Source organism: Salvelinus sp. IW2-2015, linkage group LG4q.1:29, assembly GCF_002910315.2.
Source record: "Salvelinus sp. IW2-2015 linkage group LG4q.1:29, ASM291031v2, whole genome shotgun sequence".
Lineage (NCBI taxonomy): Eukaryota > Metazoa > Chordata > Actinopteri > Salmoniformes > Salmonidae > Salvelinus > Salvelinus sp. IW2-2015.
Window position 1 is genome coordinate 71,601,224 of NC_036842.1, and position 14,089 is coordinate 71,615,312.

The 14,089-nt window shown below is 41.3% G+C and overlaps 1 protein-coding gene across 1 annotated transcript in view; it reads left to right on the top strand.

Annotated features, from left to right (window-relative positions):
• The first annotated feature begins 948 nt into the window (after window positions 1–948).
• LOC139027612 (zinc finger protein 469-like) overlaps window positions 949–14,089 on the top strand; it is a 188,598-nt gene continuing 175,457 nt past the window's right edge. The window contains exon 1 of the mRNA XM_070443249.1: window positions 949–1,568. The gene's annotated coding sequence lies outside the window, so the exon portion shown is untranslated. The remainder of the gene's footprint in view (window positions 1,569–14,089) is intronic.

The following is a 14,089-nucleotide window of genomic DNA, read 5'->3' on the forward strand; positions in this document are numbered from 1 at the left end:
ATGAAGAAGAATATAGAGTAATAAGAATAATATAGAATATAAAAAAATATATAGAAGAAGAATATAGAAAAAAATATAGAAGAAAAATATAGAAGAAGAATATAGTTGAAGAAGAAGAATATAGTAGAGGTGGAAGAATATAAAAGAAGATGGAGAATATAGAAGAAGAAAATTAATATAGAAGAAGAGGACGAATATAGAAGAAGAAGAGTAAGAATATAGAAGAAGAAGAAAAGTAGGAATATAGAAGAAGAGTAAAGAAGAAGGGTAAGAATATAGAAGAAGACACAGAATAATATACAGTAGAAGAATATAGAAGAAAAAGAATATAGAAGAATATAGAAGAGGGAGAATATAGAAGAGGGAGAATATAGAAGAGGGAGAATATAGAAGAGGGGGAATATAGAAGAGGGAGAATATAGAGGAAGAAGAATAATAAGAAGAATGATTATCTTTCTTACAATGGAATAGGCTACTAACCATGAAGTTACACAGAGGTCCTTACACTATACTCTTTCTTTGCCTTCCCTCTTCCCCTCTTCATTTCCTCTCTTTACCTCCGAGGTCATGACCCATAAGGAGAGTCCCAGCGTGCTTGAGGTTTAATGGACACAGTTACCAGCCAATCAGACAGCGGCATTCTTCACACTGGAAAGAGAGTGTCAAGGCCATTAAACTTTAAAGAGAGGCGTGTGTGTGCGTGCCCATGTGTGTGTATGAGTGAGTGCGCTTGCCTGGTTGTGTGCATGCATGTGTGCATGCATGTGTGTGTACACGTATGCGGGTGCTGTAGCTGCAGGAGAGACCGTATTACGCAATGACACATGCAGTGGCCACGGCATCCGCAAATTTCCATATGCATTTCCCCAAAAATAGTACTGTAGTACTATGTATTTTAATGATTCGGTGTTCAGACAGTTATGGAAACTATACCCGTGCACCCATTATATCACCATTTCTGGAGAAGAGGAGGAGTGAGAGGAAGACAGTGAAAATCATCCCCCACTTTAATAAGACCAGGGCAGGTAGGCAGGTGTGTGTCCCTCATCGAGCCAGCTGCACACCAAAGTGAGAGAGAGAGTGAGGAGAGGAAAGAAAGAAAGAGAGAGGGGGAATAGAGGAAGAAGGGGATAGGTGGCAGGAGTTTATTAAGATAATAAATAAAAGTGGTTCAAGGGAGACTTTCAAGGATCTGTGGAGAGAGGGAACCAAGAGGGGAAAGTACAGATTAAGAAGAATAAATGGAGAGAAGAGGAGAAGAGGGCAGTGGGGAGAGAAATAGAGAGATTTTGAGTGAAGCACTCCAAATTCTTTCTCTCTCCAGCGTGTTTTCGTGAGCTTCACACATCAGTCTGGGCAGGACTCACTCGTCCCTCTTTTCCTACGTCCCTCCCTCCTTCTCTCACTCCCTTCTTCCCTCTCTCCCAGCAGTGGAGCCTAACAAGAGCCACGCGATGAGTATAGGATGAGAAGAGGGAACGAGAGGGAGAGAGTGGAACGGACCAGGGAAGAGAGACTTACACACCACACGCATTGGAACTTGGAGGAGTTGGTGTGCAGCTCGCAAGGTGAGCAAGGATTCTATGACTGGTTTTCGAGGTCTCAGAATTTGTCGTGTGTGCCTACATATGTGCTGGAGCGTGGGACTGAGCTCATGTTTGTATTAGAGCATATAGGGCATGCGTGTGTGTGTGTGTGTGATGTGTGTGATTTCTCTGAATGTCTCTGAATGAATGCTGGCATTCATGTCTTGATACTTCTATTGAACTGTGTGTGACAGGTTTTCCTTCCCACGGTTTGGGGTGTATAACAGTTTGGTGTGTGTTTAATTACCCTGTCATGCGCAGCTACATAAGGTTTAAACGTACAACATATGTGTGTCTCTGCATGTGTGTGACTTTGTGTTTGCATACTATCACTTTAGTATCACATTAGTATCATATCACTTTGCACATTTAAATAGATAGACAGTTATTGATTGAAAAATAAAAGTATACAGACAGCAAATTAGACTGATCATCAATCAAAATAGGAGGCAGTGAAAGTGAAAAAAGGGATTGAGATGAAGAGCGGTAGAGAGAGTTATCGGTGCGCAGTTTGAAAGGTCAATGATTGACCTTCATGTACAGTTAGTTACTCACTCTCCAACTTTTTTCTGCAATGGTCCTTGTAGTGGCGTGGTGAATGTTCATGGTCTATTGCATGGATGAGTATTTGTTGTTAATCCAATAGGATGCTCATTTGCATTTCCTGTGGTGCAGGAAAAATGCTGCGGAAAGGACCGGATCAAATTAAGATTCCACATCTGTAGACTCATGTGTTTGCTCACAGAATTCTAACTGCCATTCAAGTTTTCCATAAAGAATATAACATAGTTATATTTGGCCCAGAAAGTGCTGCGAAGACAGTGTTTGTGAGTTAGAGCTATTATTATTGTTTAAGAGATAGTGAGCAGTATACTACTGTCAGCCAAAGTTGAGTGTTTCTATGGTTCAGCAATGTGTGAGAGACTTAAGAGGTAACATTGAGGCTGAGTTACAGTCCAGAGAGTTTGCGCTGGGGAAGTTGGAGGAGTTGAAGCATTGCTGTTTGTGAGCGCATGTATGAGGTGCAGTTGGTCAAAGGGGAAGCAATTTAGCATGGTGTGGGTGTGTGCATGTCTTTATGTGTGGTTGTGTGTGTTTGCGCTTGTTAATGTGTGTGGGTGTGTTATTGCGTATGCATACGTGTTTGTGTGTATACTGTATACCCTAGTGTGTGGCAGATAAAAAAAAAACAGAGTCTGACTCTCCTTTACGATATATGGCAGTTTTACTTACTGTAACAGTTGCAGAAGTGCCTTGTTCATGTAGTCTATAGTTAACCTCTCTAGGATACGTGAGACGGTAGCGTCCCACCTCTTCAACAGCCAGTGAAACTGCAGGGCGCCAAATTCAAAACAACAGAAATCCCATAATTAAAATTCCTCAAACATACATGTATTCTACACCATTTTAAAGATACACTTGTTGTAAATCCAGCCTCAGTGTCCGATTTCAAAAAGGCTTTACGACGAACCAAACGATTATGTTAGGTGATTGCCTATTCACAGAATAACACAGCCATTTTTCCAGCCAAAGAGAGGATTCACAAAAAGCAGAAATATAGATAAAATTAATCACTAACGGCCTCCCGGGTGGCGCAGTGGTCTAGGCCACTACATCGCAGCGCTAGCTGTGCCACCAGAGACTCTGGGTTCGCGCCCAGGCTCTGTTGCAGCCGGCCGCGACCGGGAGGTCCGTGGGGCGACGCACAATTGGCCTAGCGTCGCCCGGGTTAGGGAGGGTTTGGCCGGTAGGGATATCCTTGTCTCATCGCGCACCAGCGACTCCTGTGGCGGGCCGGGCGCAGTGCGCGCTAACCAAGGTAGCCAGGTGCACGGTGTTTCCTCCGACACATTGGTGCGGCTGGCTTCCGGGTTGGAGGCGCGCTGTGTTAAGAAGCAGTGCGGCTTGGTTGGGTTGTGTTTCGGAGGACGCATGGCTTTCGACCTTTGTCTCTCCCGAGCCCGTACGGGAGTTGTAGCGATGAGACAAGATAGTAATTACCAACATTTGGATACCACGAAATTGGGGAGAAAGGGGGTAAAAAAAWATATATAAAAAAATAATCACTAACCTTCGATGATCTTCATCAGATGACACTCAAAGGACTTCATGTTACACAATAGATGTATGTTTTGTTCAGTAAAGTTCATATTTATATCCAAAAATCTAAGTTTACAGAGCTACATCAATTTACAGGAATACTCATAATAAACARTGCTAAAAGAACTGTTATGCATGGAATTTTAGATGCACTTCTCCTTAATGCAACCGCTGTGTCAGATTTCAAAAAAGCTTTACGGAAAAAGCAAACCATGCAATAATCTGAGTCGGCGCTCAGAGCCCAYTCAAGACACAAATATATCCGCCATATTATGCAGTCAACAAAAGTCATAAATAGCATTATAAATCTTCACTTACCTTTGCTGATCTTCGTCGGAAAGGACTCCCACTTCCACAAGAAATGTTCATTTTGTTCGGTAATGTCCATCATTTATGTCCAAATAGCTACTTTTGTTAGCGCGTTTGGTAAACAAATCCAAAGTCACGAAGAGCTTTCACTAAAAGCAGACGAAATGTCAAAAAGTTCCGTAACAGTCAGTAGAAACATGTCAAGCAATGTATTGAATCAATCTTTAGGATGTTTTTAACATAAATCTTCAATAATGTTCCAACCGGAGAATTCCATTGTCTTCAGAAGTGCGATGGAACAGAGCTCGCTCTCACGTGAACGTGCATGGTCAGGGCATGTTCAGGTCATGATAGACCTTACTCATTCCCCTCTCCTTTGGCCCCACTTCACATTAGAAGCATCAGACAAGGTTCTAAAGATTGTTGACATCTAGTGGAAGCCTTAGAYAGTGCAACATTACCAATATCCCACTGTATCTTCAATAGGAGCTGAGTTGAAAATCGACCAACCTCAGATTTCCCACTTCCTGGTTGGATTTTTTCTCAGGTTTTTGCCTGCCATATGAGTTATGTTATACTCACAGACATCATCCAAACAGTTTTAGAAACTTCAGAGTGTTGTCTATCCAAATATACTAATAATATGCATATTCTAGCTTTTATGGCTTTGGAGCAGGCCGTTTAATCTGGACATGCTTTTCATCCGGACGTGAAAATACTGCCCTGCTGATTTTGTATGTTTTCCCACTGACAAAGAAATGATCAGTCTATAATTTTAATGGTAGGTTTATTTGAACAGTGAGAGACAGAATAACAACAACTCACTGTAACTCACAATATTTACAATGTTTTTGAACTTACTCCCCTCTCATCCGCAATCCCATTGCTGTTTGTAAGTGATTTTTCCCTGACAGCTTCGAGAGGTACACTATGGCATTTCGGCTTTCGGCATTCTCTCATATCCCAACATATTCTGTAGTCTGTCCGCTTACAATATTAACAATGTTTTGGAGCACTCAGGCTTGTTGTTTCAATCTCCCCCCACCCCTCCTTCTCACCAGAGTGATTATTCCCTCCCTCTCCCTCCCTGCTTTGTGAATGAGGATTCTCTATCTCTGTGCCTTTTCAGTTTCATGCCCAGCTCTGACAGCTGATGGGTGGGGCCAAGGGACGTGGTTCAGGTAGCCCTCGGAGGCAGCGAGGTCACTCTTCCGAGGTTAGGCTAGGTACTGGAATGTCAGCTATTCACTGCTCGCAGCCCTGGCTGTATCCCTTGCTCCCTCCCTCATCTTCCCACCCTTCTTGCCCTGCATTGTCACGTTTGTATTAGAGTGTTGAAAAATCACCCTTGGAAGTGCTGGGGTTGGCATTCCTCCTGTTTAAAACCAAACAGAGAAAAGAGAAAGGATATTATAGAGGATGCTCAGTATGCTATTTATGGTTCCAGTGTGCCATCTTTGTGCCAACTTTGTGCCAGCAGCATGGGAATGTGTGTGTGTGTGTGTAAGGCTGACACAAAACTGTGTATCTGTGTAACCGACAGTTATGGATGAAGACCATCATGAGAAGAAAATAATCACCATAAACGTTAATTTAAAAAATTGAAATAATTCTGTAACGAACAGCTGACTAAAGACAGGAAAGCCAGGCATTCTTGTGGTTGAGTCTGTTTCTGCCGTAACATGGACTCTTAACAACATGATGACACTTTGTTGCTCCTTGCTGAAACAAGAAAACAAGTCTTCAGTTGCCTAGGAAACACCCCRCACAATGCAGCAGCAGCACACATAGAAATAGAATGAAAATAATGGGTTTGGAACCTCTAACCCTGGCAATTTGACTGGTAAACTCATGGGTGCACTCGCAATGGCTGCCTGGTATTGTGATACAATAATTCCCATGGTAATGTAGAATGTTCATTATTCAAATGATATTAACTGATGTGGCTCATGCAATGGAATGTATTTTTGGTTATATGAGTTGAGTTGAATCAACAAATCACAGCACATATTTTAGCACATATTTTACTTCCTGCTTTGCTCCTATGGGTACACTCGCAATGGCCGCTAGTACACCCGTTATGCCGTCATTAACTTGAATACTCTGAGTCGATATTCATAATAAGGAATTCCCATTGACCACGTCCACAAATTGGGGAAAACCAACATTCTTTCATATTGCCCTCCATTGTAAAAGAGCCAACTTCGTTGTAGATTTTTTTTGTACAGAAATAACAGAACATGCAGAAAAGCTGCTGTGTTGTTCAATGTAGGCTACATGTGACCAGGTTGAAATACATAAAATCCCGACCTATGTTTCTCAATGCTCCCATGTAGGCAAATACAGCCTGCGAGAACAGCCCTGTGGCTTCAGGCTATTCAGGGTGGGAGAGTGGGGAATGTGGGGACCCTGTGTCCAAGTAAGCTACACATAGTTATGTGTGTGGAAAAAAATTCTATAGGAGCGCCCGTTCTATTCATTCTAGATCTCCTGTTTGTCATATCTTTAACTTCTTATGGCTGAATGGGGCAGTATTGAGTAGCTTGGATGAAAGGTGCACAGAGGTGCCCATATTAAACGGCCTGCTCCTCATTCCCAGTTGCTAATATATGCATATTATTATTCATATTGGATAGAAAACACTKTGAAGTTTCTAAAACTGTTTGAATTATGTCTGTGAGTATAACAGAACTCACATGGCAGGCAAAAACCTGAGAAGTTCCACTTCCTGTTTGTATTTTTTCTGGGGGTGCCAATTTTCAACCAAGCTCTCATTGAAATCACAGCGAGTCATTGATGAGTTTTCACTTCCTACGGCTTCCACTAGATGTCAACAGTCAATAGAACTTTGTCTGATGAATCTAATGTGAAGGGTGGCCGAAGGAGACAGGAATGAGTAATCACTTCCACGGGCTGATCACGCATTCACCATGCGCCTTCACATGAGAAGGACCTCCGTTCCACCGCTCTTCTGAAGTCAATTTAATGTTCCGGTTGGAACGTTATTCAAGATGTATGTTAACAACATTCTAAAGATTGATTCAGTACATCGTTTGACATGTTTCTACTGACTGTTACGGAACTTTTGGACATTTCGTCACGTTATAGTGGAGGCGCTTTCTGACTTTGGAATTGTTTACCGAAGGCGCGAACCAAAGTAGCTAATTAGACATAAATAACGGACATTAACGAACAAATCAAGCATTTATTGTGGACCTGGGATTCCTAGGACTGCATTCTGATGAATTCATCAAAAGTAAGGAAACATTTATCATGTATTTTCTGGTTTCTGTTGAGTCCAACATGGCGGCTAATTTGGCTATTGTTTTGAGCTCCGTCTCAGATTATTGCATGGTTTATTTTTCCGTAAAGTTTTTGTTGAAATCTGACACAGTGGTTGCATTAAGGAGAGGTATATCTATAATTCCATGTGTATAACTTGTATTATCATCTATATTTATGATGAGTATTTCTGTTGAAACGATGTGGCTATGCAAAGTCCAGCTTGAATGTATCTATTGTCAACGTAGTGAATCTAACACGTCAAAGTAAACTCTGATTTTTTTATATAAATATGAACTTAATCAAACAAAACATGCATGTATTGTGTACATAAGTCTATGAGTGTCATCTGATGAAGATAATCAAAGGTTAGTGAATAATTTATCTCTATTTCTGTTTTTATGAAAGCTATCTTTCGCTGGAAAAATGGCTGTGCTCATTGTGGTTTTGTGGTGACCTAACATAATCGTTTGTAGTGCTTTCGCTGAAAAGCCTATTTGAAATCAGACACATTGGTGGGATTAAACAACAAGATTTACCTTTAAAATTATATAAGACACATGAATGTCTGAGGAATTTTAATTATGAGATTTCTGTTTTTTGAATTTGGCGCCCTGCACTTTTTTTTGTTTTTGTCATATTGATCCCGTTACCGGGATTGCAGCCATATTAATCTGAGCCTGGAGAAAAGTGTTTGTCCTCAGACCTACCCAAGAATGGTAAAGCACCCTTAACTGGTTCTAACAGCTGACCAATCAGCTTGCTGCCTGCTCTTAGCAAACTTTTGGGGAAAAAATGTGTTTGACCAGATACAATGCTATTTCTCTGTGAACAAATTAACAACAGACTTTCACAATGCTTATAGGGAAGGGCACTCAACATGTAGTGCACTGAAACCAATTACTGATGATTGGCTGAAAGAAATTGATAATAATAAGATTGTGGGAGCTGTATTGTTAGATTTCAGTGAAGCCTTTGATATTATTGACCATCATCTGTTATGGAAAAATGTGTGTGCTATGGATTTACGTCCTCTGTCATATCATGGGTTGAGAGCTATCTGTCTAATAGAACACAGAGGGTTTTCTTTAATGGAAGCTTCTGTAATGTAAATCATGTAATGTGTGTTATTCCGCAAGGCAGCTGTCTTGGCCCTTTACTGTTCTCTATTTTTACTAATGATCTACCACTAGCTTTAAACAAAGCCTGGTGTCTATGTACGCTGATGATTCAACAGTATACACATCAGCAACCACAGCTAGTAAAATCACTGCAACCATAAACAAAGAGTTGCAGTGAGTTTTGGAATGGGTGGCTAGTAATAAACTATTCCTGAACCAGTGGCGACCCGTCAGACATGAAAACTATGAAATAACCCATATGGAATCATGTACAGTGGTTCCTCCTTTAAAAGTTACAAGCTTCCACCGCGAAACTTAGGGGTACTCAGCGTCACGGCTTCATTGCTCCAGACCACCACAACGGGGAGTTAGAGCACTCATTATGCATTTGGGTCTTTTTTTAGGTTTTTATATGACCAATCATATCGAATGGTTCCAATGACGAATTTTGACACGAGCCACCCTTGCCTTGTGGCTTCAACAAAGATGGCTGACAAAACATTACGGTAGAACCAGATGTAAGTTGTTATAATGTCACAACGAGTCAAGCAAAAAATGTACAATTGAGAGGAATATGTTAGTTAATGTAGAGACAAACATTTGTGCATATTTGTTTGTCATAAAGTTAATTTACGAACATCGCTATTTAGAAAGTTATCTGGCTAGCTAACATTAGCCATCTAGCTGGTGTTAGGATAATTAATTTGTAATTCGTGTTGTTTTAATTCGTGTTGTTTAATGTTTTAGGGACTCCTGAGAAAACCAGCAAACCAGGCTGTCGTCTTGGGAAACAGTGGATGTAAAGAATCTAGCTAGTTAAAGCATTTACTGCAAATTGAATGTACAATTGAGTACGCTTGCCTTGCCATGCAGCTGAAGTTGTTCAATGTAGGTAGCTAACTATTTACTTGCTTATTGTGTAGTGGGGGATAAAAATAGCTGTATGCCTATGGATGTGTAGCTAGCTACAGTATGTAGCCGATCTGTGTATGGACCCTAAAACATTACGTTCTGAACTAATATTTATATCAATCTATGAACCTCAGCTATCATAGCTGTTGTATCAACTTCAAGTTTGAATGGAATTAATGAAGCCTATGGATAGAGTAGAATATAATAACTTTATTGTGCCAAGGATGCAAGTCCTATATACACACGTACTGTAGTTATTACCACGCATGAGATTCCCACATTGTAGCCTGTACATATATTCACTGACCATGTACTCTTCCTTGACAAATAAAGGTGTGGTTCATATATGAATCTCTGAGACATTCTTTTTCAGTCATATCTAACTCCATTATTTGAATAATGCTGTGTCTGCATGCATGTATTACAATTATACAATTCAACAGTGTTTACCAATCCTGCTCCTGGGACATCAATGATTACGCATTGTAACTATGCAATAGACTCGAAACATGATTGATTTGTAATTAATATATACAGAAAAAAAACTATGCATATCTAATTCCCTTCATCTGCATTAATCTGAGGACACAGGATAGTATTTCAATGAGATACTTAATTTCAACCAGTGGAGAATGTGAAACGCTTTATTGAAAGAAGTTCATTATCCAGGTGTTATAAATACATTATAATTATAATAATTGTAATATTATAAATACAAGTTCAATCTGTACTTCAATGCACATATGGTGTGCATTATAAAACGAGGAAGAAAGATGAGGTGTGAAGAGAGGTGTAGAAGACAGAAAGGGAAAGAGGTAAGAACAGCGGCAGACAGCATATCATTCATGAATTACAGTGCTACCCTAATATTCTCTCAGTTCATCACTATTGCGGTGTCTCCTAACCAGCCTTGGGCCCCCAGTTGGCCTGAAGGTTATCTTAAGAGCGGTTGAGGTGGCGATGACGGGACTGGCTTCCTCTCTCACATCAAAACATACCTGRAGACGAGTGACAGATTGATAGAGAGAGAGCATGATAAAGCCTTGTTTTTTTTATTCTAACACAGTCAGTCATCTTAAATCAGGAGGTGAAATGCAAAACTGACCTTGGATCATTAACTCTGGGACTACTACATCTCTGTTTGTATTTCAATGTAAAGCATCTATTTAATAATACTTCCTGTTGACCCGACCAAGTGACATCTCACCTATGATCATGCTGTGCCCTCTGTGTCAGCCAGTTCAGATGCGGGAGGGGTTCACCAAAACTGCTGATATAACCTAGATGATTTAGGGAGAAGGGTGAGAGGGATGAAATGAAGAGAGACTGTTATTGTGTGTGTGTGGTCTCACCTGCTGTCCACACTAAGTGGCTACAGAGTACTTCATGCTGAAAAACAGACACATGAGGACAAACAATAGAAGATAATGTCAATAGAAGATACTGTATGTGACGGAGACACCTATCGGAGTGTACCTGAAACATTTAAATATAGAGGGCTATGTGTCTCACCACTTGGTTATTGCAAGGTTAACCCCCAGGGAAATCATGACTTGGCAGCAACAGATAGTCCAGTGAAAATGGCTGTGTTTATGTGGTGTAAATCTGAAAATTAGCAGCTGACATCTTCAGGGTTTTTTAATTATTGCATGTGAGACAGGTTCCATGTACTACAAGACAGAAGAAAAAGAACACAGAACAGTTTAATTACCTCTGGTTATGGACACTTTGCCAGCAATAAAGCTTCCACGGCCTGTCCCTCGGACAGTGAACATCTGGCAATATCTACATGTTCAACCCCTTGGTCAGCTCTCTGAATGTAAAGAAAACAGCTTATTTTTTATAGATATGAAAACAATAACTGAGATATGACCATTCAATCTAAAGCAGCAAATGTCATTTTTAGGATACGTCGATACAGCCCAGTGCTGCTTACCTGAGATGCCATCTTGTTGGTATCCGCTTTGASTTCCTTTGAGTCTGAAAAAAGTTGCTTTCAAAACATTTTTTTGTGCTTTTTTTTGCTTTTCAATCAACAGGTGTACCTTGTTAATTTGTGGAATTTCTTTCCTTCTTAATCCATTTGATCCAATCGGTTGTGTTGTGARAAGGTAGGAGGGGTATACAGAAGATAGCTCTATTTGGTAATAGACCAAGTCCATATTATGGCAAGAACAGCTCAAATAAGAAAAGGAAATGACAGTCCATCATTACTTTAAACATAAGTCAATAAGGAACATTTCAAGAACTTTGAAAGTTTCTTCAAGTGCACTCGCAAAAACCATGAAACGCTATGATGAAACTAGCTCTTACGAGGACAGCCACAAGAATGGAAGACCCAGAGTTACCTCTGCTGCAGAGGATAAGTTCATTCAGAGGATAAGTTGCACCTCAGATTGCAACCCAAATAAATGCTTCACAGAATTCAGGTAACAGACCCATCTCAACATCAACTGTTGAGAGGAGAATGCGTGAATCAGGCCTTTCATGGTTGAATTGATGCAAAGAAACCACTACTAAAGGACACCAATAGGAAGAAGAGACTTGCTTAGGCCAAGAAACACGAGCAATGGACATTAGACCGGTGAAAATCTGTCTGTAAAAACGGCCAGCTCATCTCCTTTCTTAGACCCCAACTTTAATTTTGGTTTTCCTATTGCAATAAGGTCACGCCAATCATCATAATTGTATTAGCCAATCAGCAGCCTTTTTTCTCGGGACTTAGCGTAATACCCAACCAGGCAGGGCCTCAGGCAGTCTGTAGTTTCCATTCTGATGACCAACCTGTTTTCMCTCCTGCTTATTCTACCTCCTTAGAATAAATTGTTTTTCTTTCTCATGTTTATTGTGCATGCTGCAAAATGTAAGTGCCAAAATCCTGATGTCTTGTTGTTTGGAGCTAAATAGTGTCTGTTGTAAATATGTACCATTTGTGTTGAACTTGCTAGTTAGCTAGCTTGCATACTCCCGCTAGCGTTAGCATTGTCATCCGGAATGCATTACTATTTCGRATGCTCCCTAGAAAGGCAGGAACCTAGGAAGAAACTTAGAGAGAGGCCAGGCTCTGAGGGGTGACCAGTCTTCTTCTGGCTGTGCCGGGTGGAGATTATAAGAGTACATGGCCATTTAAGGCCAGATTGTTCTTCAAGATGTGCAAACGTTCATAGATGACCAGCAGGGTCAAATAATAATCACAGTGGTTGTAGAAGGTGCAACAGGTCAGTACCTCAGGAGTAAATGTCAGTTGGCTTTTCATAGCCGAGCATTCAGAGGTCGAGACAGCAGGTGCGGTAGAGAGAGAGAGTTGAAAACAACAGGTCCGGGACAAGGTAGCACATCCGGTGAACAGGTCAGGGTTCCCTAGCCGCAGGCAAAACAGTTCAAACTGGAGCAGCAGCACGACCAGGTGGACTGGGGACAGCCAGGAGTCATTAGGCCAGGTAGTCCTGAGGCATGATCCTAGGGCTCAGGTCCTCCGGGAGGAAAGGGAGAGAGGGAAAGAGAGATAGAATTAGAGGGAGCATGCTTAAATTGACACAGGACAACAGATAAGGCAGATATAATAGACTGACCATATCCCCCTGGCACATAGACTATTGCAGCATAGATACTGGAGACTGAGACAGGGGTGGGTCGGGGAACACTATGGCCCTGTCCGACGATACCCCCGGACATGGCCAACCAGGCAGGATATAAGCCCACCCACTTTGCCAAAGCACAGCCCCCACACCACTAGAGGGATATCAACAGACCACCAACTTACTATGCTGAGACAAGGCTGAGTATAGCCCACAAAGATTTCCTCAACAGCACGAGCCTGGGGGGGGTGCAAAACCGGACAGGAAGATCATGTCTGTGGCTCATAGAAGAGCACTAGTAAGTCAGTGACTCAGCCCCCGTAATAGGGTCAGAGGCAGAGAATCCCAGTGGAGAGAGGGGAGCCGGCCAGGCAGAGACAGCAAGGGCAGTTCGTCGCACTCCTGGACCAGACTACACTCAATCATAGGACCTACTGAAGAGATGAGTCTTCAGTAAAGACTTAAATGTCAAGACCGAGTCTGCGTCTCTCACATGGATAGGCAGATCATTCCATAAAAATGGAGCTCTATTGGAGAAAGCCCTGCCTCCAGCTGTTTGTTTAGAAATTCTAGGGACAATAAGGAGGCCTGCGTCTTGTGACCATAGCGTATGTGTAGGTATGTACGGCAGGATCAAATTGGAGACATACTGTAGGTAGGAGCAAACCCATGTAATGCTTTGCAGATTTGCAGTAAAACCTTGAAATCAGCCTTAACAGGAAGCCAATGTAGAGAGGCTAGCACTGGAGTAATATGATCAAATTTTTTGATTATAGTCAGGATTCTAGCAGCCGTGTTTATCACTAACTGAAGTTTATTTAGTGCTTTATCCAGGTAGCAGGAGAGTAGAGCATTGCAATAGTCTAATCTTGAAGTGACAAAAGCATGGATTAGCTTTTCTGCATAATTTCTGGACAAAACGTTTCAGATTTTTGCAATGTTACCAAGATGGAAAAAAGCTGTCCTTGAAATATTCTTGATATGTTCGTCAAAACAGAGATCAGGGTCCAGAGTAACGCCGAGGTCCTTCACAGTTTTATTTGAGACGCCTGTACAACCATCAAGATTAATTGTCAGATCCAACAGCAAATCTCATTGTTTCTTGGGACCTAGAAATACAATTTCCGTTTTGTCCAAATTTAAAAGTAAAACATGTGCTGCCATCCACTTCCTTATGTCTGAAACATAGGCTTCCAGGGTA